At 37.1% G+C, this 7,500-nt stretch overlaps 1 pseudogene; it reads right to left on the reverse strand.

Annotated features, from left to right (window-relative positions):
* Nucleotides 1-4,199: 4,199 nt before the first annotated feature.
* Nucleotides 4,200-5,057, reverse strand: LOC119573803 (annotated as a pseudogene).
* Between the last annotated feature and the right edge of the window lie 2,443 nt (nt 5,058-7,500).

The raw sequence follows: 7,500 nt of genomic DNA on the forward strand, positions 1-7,500 counted from the left end.
ACAAGATTCCCAAGCGCATGGGAAAACATATTTCATTAGCTGAAACTGTAATCTTATCTTATAAACAATGCATGTTTAAGAATTATTGATTATTTTGGATAATGTTAAAGTGAATAAGGCATTTTTCTATTTTCAAATAAATCTTATTTGTTTACATGTGTATGACTACTTGTCTTGCTTTCTTGCGACCTTATCGAAAAAACACACAAAAGAAACATGGACTGTCGCAAAGACTGCATAACATGAAAAGAAAAACGAAGAAAAGAGAGAGAGAGAGAAAAAAAAAATGCAATTACCAAATACAAAGAGGGTTCACTATTTCCAAGTGTTGTGACATTTGCTTTTATGATTTTCGAAGATACTGGTAAAACTAAGTGATGGTGACCCTTTTAGAAGATACATCCACATTTAAGAGCGTTACAAGGTTTGTTGTGAGGATCACATGAACAGTAAATCAATGGTTTGTTTTCCTCGATTACTCAGGGAAATTGTACATAGCTGTCGTTTTTGCAGAAAATATCTGATATATATATATATATATATATATATATATATATATATATATATATATATATATACACACACATTCATATAATTGTATTTATAGCTAGACATAAATATATATATGTAGATACACACACAGATATATATGTGTGTGCGCGTGTGCTTATACACATACACGTTTGTCCACAGATATTGTCATACACAAAGTATGTTTGTGTATGTAAATATAAAAAAGCTGACACAGGCCGGGCCATAAGTGAAAGGCCCGGGCGAAGCCAGAACTTCGCAAATCTCAAGCAAGCAAGAGAGAACAGAGCAAGCTGTAGCTACATATTCCACGAAACCTCTCTACCTTATTGAAGCGATAAACCCTAGAAAAATATGGAAAACAAAATATCTACTGAACAGAAACCGGTAGATTCTCCCAAATGCAAAAAGGATTCACTTCTCCCCCAACAAAAATACTACCACCCTTGCTGAACAGAAACCAAAATCTCCCAAATGCAAAGAGGATTCACGTCTCCCCATTGCTGAGAGGGGACTTTTCTTCCATGATTCCTTCTTCGAAGATATTCGGAAGCACTTTGAGACAGCCATCGACCAAATCCTGGATACGTGGGGAGAATCTAGATCAGTAAGTGATCTGATGAGTTGCTACAGACGTGTAAGAGAGCGCAATTTGCAGCAAGAGAACCAAGTCATGGTCTTTAGCGAAGACGACCAGAATCACAAGGTTAGTTTTACAATCTAAAAACAATGTGGATCGAAAAACACTCAGTCAAATATCTATATACCGAGGCAAGATATCGTGAAAAAGAGACCTTTTTTTTTAATAAGTCATGCAAACCGATTATTTAAAAATTAATTAGAATGAAAATGAAAAAGAAAAACCAAGGAAAAAAATATTTCATTGATTCTGTTTACAGGTTGTGCTAGATGTCCATGACTTCAAGAGTGGAGACGTTAAGGTTAGAGTGGAAGACAATCAGGTGGTGGTGGAAGGTCGAGTGGAAAAGGAAGAGGGCGACTTCAAGTCCACGAAAAGCCTCTGTCGACGCTTCAACTTCCCAAGCGACTATCACGGCTCCGAAGATTCCACAGACAGCATAGAGAAACATGTTGCATTGGCTGAAATTATAGTATAAGCTAAAAAATAGGTTTACTTATCGTTGGTTTGCTTAATGGGAAAATTGAGCTTATTTATTTATTTATGCATTCTTTTAGATAAATAATTTGTTTACAATGTGCGTATTACTTTACCTATCTTCCATTTCGCGAAATAAACATCGGTTTCCTACAGTTGGATAGGCTTGAAACGGATGGTTCTTCGAAACACTTGAAGAAAATAGCAAGTTCCAAATCCAGGTATTGTGTGACCTGTGGTTAATGTTTAAAATGAATGTGCTAGGCTGTGCTTCTATGGTTAATGGTTTAAACCAGGGATCGGCAACCTCTGGCACGCGTGGCAGAGTGTTTGCCACGTGATTCGAAATAGCATAGAAAAAGATAATCAACAAAATAACAGAGAAAGTGAGAGAGAATGTGTACCGTAAATCGTTACTTTTGCTATGGTTTAAATTTTCTTATGTTTCTAAATAATTTCTTATGATACATTGAAATAAAACGACAATATTTCGTAGCCGTGATAAAGTACAGGTTGGTACAACGAGATGTAGACGAGTATGAGACATACCCAGGCCGCTGGTGACGCCTATATATATATATATATATATATTATATATATACTATATATATATATATATATATATATTATATATATATATATATAATATAGATAATATATATATATATATATATATATATCTATATATATATTATATTATATATATATATTCATATATATATATGTAATATATATATCTATATATATATAATATAATTAATATTATATATTATATCATAATAATATCTATATATAATTATATTTATATGATAATTCATATAATAATTATATTTATACTGATACATGTACATAAAGACACTAAAGATATAGTAGTATATATATATATATAACTATACTTTATATATAGATACACATACATATGTAATTCTCGCGAACATCGATTGTTTTCTGCCACATAGATTGCAAATAGATGACCATTCGAAACTTTTGAAGATATATATATTTTTTTTACACACCAAAAGAAAAGTGGTTCACTTCTTTCAACAACTGTGACCTAAGGTTGCATGATTCTTTTTCGAATGAAATGATAAAATGTACAATTGTCTACCGAATGCTACACACACACACACACATATATATATATAATATACACACACACATACATAATGTATATAAATATACACTGTTATATTCATATTATATACAATAATATATATATATATATATTATATAATATATATATAATATATATATATATATATATACACATGAATGTGTGTATTTATGTATATATATGCATATATATACATATATATATACGAGTATATATATGTGCGAAATATGCAAATATACACATAAGTATTTATATATCCACATATATACTGTAATATACATATATAGCCCTTTCGCACAGTTATACACACACATACACACACAACACACCACACACACACACACACACACACACACACACATATATATATATATATATTATATATAATATATATATATAATATATATATATATATCTGTATATATATATATATATATATATATATATATATATATATATTATATATTATATATATATATAATATATACATATATTACAGACGTGATATGGAGAATCTGGGAAAGGGAAAGAAAATAATAGGGGCATTAATCCTTTATTATAGAACATAAACACTGAACGTAAAGGAAACCTTGCAGTTAGTGATATAATATAGTAACTGCCATCATAATTCTCACAGGGACTTCTAATGTATGGTCTGTCTTGTAATAATCACCTGGTCAATATACACGCATGAATATTAGAATGAATGGCATTACCATTCTTTATCATGTGCTACGGTATATGAAATCTCTACCACATCAGTGATATAGTCAAAAAAGATATTTGACATATAAACATTCAATAAATAAATATAAAATATAATGTTGAATAACACTACTCGCATAGCATTTGCTTTCCAAATGGTTTCTTCTTTATAGTTCTGGAAGAGAGTCGTGCTTTAACCCAGTCTGGGAAATACGCGCACTGGTCTGACTGCCGTTTTTCCTCAATCACATTTGATACTGAGGTATAGAGTTACTGACACTGTGAAGATGTTAGACTATTTTGAAATTATCATTCGTCTATCGATTTCTCGTGTAACCTCACTTGAAATTTAAACTTGAGGCTCTTCTCGAGAGCTGAATTGGGAGACTCCAGTAAGAACTGTCTTTGTTTACTTGCATCTGTAGTCGGAATTAAGATCTCGTGAAAAAAGCCCATCTGTCCATTCTGGTGGAGACAACCCATTGACATACCATAACACCAACAGAAATTTCTGACGGACATAGAAGGTACACGATACTTTTGCCTTTTTCTCGAGACGATCATTCCCTCTCCGGTTTCTCCTTCGTTGGATATTTAGCAACGCACCTGTGACGAGCCTCTTAATTTTGCATCTGCGTTCATCTGCTTTTTGAAGGCTAGGAAATATCTCCAGTGTTTATATCAACGTTGCCTGGTGGAGAGATAAGTGTGTGATTAGTTTTGATGTTAAAAATTATCATTACTTACATTAGAAGCCAAATTCTAAATTTATCTCCTTACTTTCCTATAGCAGACTCAGACATACATAAAGGATTTTTTTTTCTTTGCTTATGGATCCTTTCTGACTGACCTTCTTAGCTACGGTGATGGTAAGGATGCCGTCGCAGGACAACACTGATCGCACAGTATCAACACTGACGAGGCTCGGGAAGAGGAACCGGCGGTAGAGGCCCTTCCTCGAGACGGAGTTCCTTCGCCGTTCTCCGTGCAACTCTCGATGATCAGCTCGTTCTCGTTCACCACGTCGAACCTCACGCCGCTCTCCATGAAGGCCTCCACGTCCACCACGATCTGGGCAGGGGAAGGAGACACCCGAGTGTAAATGAAGTAGTTCGGTCGGATTTTAAATGGCGTGCTCGTAAAAGCATCTGACTGAAACTTTTAGCAGGGAATCTATACCGGAGCGAAAACAGGATGCTGGAGAAAGTGAGATCCTGTTCGCCAAGTCTTGTTTTATGATGATTATGGTAGTATTTTATTACTTCACAATCATTATAAAGATCTCTTAAGAGTTTCATAAATTGAGAGACATCTCTCAACTAACCTTGTAGCACTGGTCGTCCTCGCTAAAAGTAGGCCTATGGTTTTGTTGCGAATTACGTTCCTCAAAGCTTCTAAATGTGCCAATACGGTCACTCGCTGAGCTGGAATGTTCCTGCACAGGGGATGGAACGTACATCTGAATCGGGGCCATGGCGTTTAGTCACAAACACACACACAAAAGACAGATACAAACGGACGTATAACCTTTCCGAATTCTGAAGGAGATATGACTGGCGGCGCTGTTGAAACGCGGGCATTTATAGGGCGCGACTTGGACCACCGTCCACCACCTTGCCATGCCAGATGACGTCATGCCCGTGTCTGATATCTCTGTAACTGAATATCCTCTTCAATCTCGTTACCTGGATGGATATTTCAATAGCCAATCCGTGTTATTATTTGCTATCACTGTTATTCCCGTTATTATAAGTACTGTGTTCAGAATTAGTCTATGGTTCTGTTGTATTAGCCATCTGTTTACACGTGTCCGTTCACCAATAACCTTGTGACGTCATTTTGACGTAACCTACCAACCTTGTTTTCCAATAAGAAATGCGGAGAACTAGCATACTCATACCAAATATGGAGAGCTTCATTGCCGTTTTTTCATCTCTTGACGGGGATGGGAAAACAAAGAAAACATCTTTCCTTTGCATCATTTGTGTCGTTTGATATATAACATTTCATCGATTAATTCAGGTTACTTCAGTTGAAAGTAAGTATGTAAAGATTCATAAGCGTTGTATGCATGTGGGAATTCACATGGATCATAATACGATATGTAAAAGCAATAACTACAAAGCTGTACTGACTGAGCATGGATCAGAATGAGTCAGTGATTGCTTACTGTTGTTGCTTTTATGTATAGTGAATCATTATCTTAGGCCACGCAACATCTAACCTGCATGCGCTGTCTTTGATGGATTAAAAAAGATGTGAAGTTCATGTCACATAATTTAATATTTTTTCTAGAAATGAAATACACAATCCCTCTGATTGACGAATTGCTATGTATGTAAATAACTTTATAAAAGCCCCGACTTTTCTAAATCAAACCTAAAAAACGTAATCTCAGAATTCTAATCTTTTCCCCCGCTACAGTGATTCCCCTAATCATGCCCCTGGCATTCACATAAAACAGAGCGACTGTTTTTCTCAGATATGCAGATGAAACATAAAACTAAATACACTGCGAAGCACCAGACAGGTCGCACTCAAAAAACTGAAAAACGCGCGGCGGAGCTTGAGTCGCTCCTTTTGCGTCACATGGGTAAATCTCGTGCGATTGTTGCCAGATCTAGCAGGAGAATTTTTTGTTTGTTTGTTTCTTTTTCTGTATCTTGGCAGAAAAAAAAGTTTTGGGGGAAAGGGAGAACCCCTGAAATGTTTCCGTCATTTTGGGTTTACTTACTGCTTGTTCATTTTCATTTTTCATTCTTATTCAGCGGTAGATAGAAATGTTATAACAATGTCAAGAAATATAACACTAATTATTTATGTGTGGCAACCTCTCTCTCTCTCTCTTCTATCTCCCTCTCTCTCTTCTCCCTTTTCCTCTCCCTCTTTCTCTTCCTTCCTCTCTCTCTCTCTCTCTCTCTCCTCTTTTCTTTTCCCCTTCTCTCTTCCCCCTCTCTTCCCCCCCCCCTCTCTTCTCTTCCTTTCTCTCTCTCTCCTCTCCCCCCCCCCTCTCTCTCTCTCTCTCTCTCTCTCCCCTCCCCCCCCCCCCCCCCCCCCCCCCCCCCCCCCCCCCCCCCCCCCCTCCCCCCCCCCCACCCCCCTCCCCCCCCCCTTTCTCTTCTCCTCTTTTTCTCCTCTCTCTTTTCTCCTCCCCCTTTTCTCTCCCTCCTCTCTCCTCTCTCTTCCCTCTCTTCTCTTTCCCTCTCTCTCTTTTCTCTCCTCTCTCCCCTTCTTCCCCCCTTCTCTCCTTCTCTCTCTCTCTTCTCTCCCTCTCTCTCTTTCTCCCCCCCCCCCCCCCCTTTTCCTCTCTCTCCCCTCTCTCTCTCTCTCTTCTCCCCCTCTCTCTCTTCTCTTCTCTCTCTCCTCCCCTCTCTCTCTTCCCCTCTCTCTCTCTCTCTCTCCTTTTTCCCCCCCCTCTCTCTCTCCCCTCCCCCCCTCTTTCTCTCTTCTTTTTTTTTTTTCCTCTCTCTCTCTCTCTCTCTCCTCCCCTCTCTCTCTCTCTCTTCCCCTTTTTTGCTCTTATTCCTCCTCTCTCCCTCTCCTCTCCCTCCTCTCTCTTCTCCTCCTTTCCCTTCTTCCCTTTCCCCCCCCCTTTTTCTTTCTCCCCTCTCCTCTCTTTTCCTCTTCCTCTCTCTCCCCTTTCCCCTCTCCTCCCCCCCCTCCCCTCTTCTCTCTTCTTCCTCTCTCTCTCTTTTTCTCTCTTCTCTCTCTTCTTCCTCTCTCCCCCTCTCTCTCTCTCTCTTCCCCCCCTTTCTCTCTCTTTCTCCCCCCCCCTTGCTTATCCCCCCTTCCCCCCCCTTTTTCTTTACTTTTCTTCTCTTTTCTTTCCTTTCTTTCTTTTCCCCCCTTTTTTTTTTTTCTTTTCTTTTCATTTTTTTTTTTTTTTTTTCTTTTTTTTCTTTTTTTCTTTTATGCCTTTTGTTTTTTATTTTTTTTTAATTTTATAAAAAATTTTTTTTAAAATTTTTTTTTTTTTTTTTTTTTATTTTTTTTTTTTTTTTATTTAAAAAATTATATAACAAAGGGAAGGTTT

Source organism: Penaeus monodon, chromosome 6, assembly GCF_015228065.2.
Source record: "Penaeus monodon isolate SGIC_2016 chromosome 6, NSTDA_Pmon_1, whole genome shotgun sequence".
Lineage (NCBI taxonomy): Eukaryota > Metazoa > Arthropoda > Malacostraca > Decapoda > Penaeidae > Penaeus > Penaeus monodon.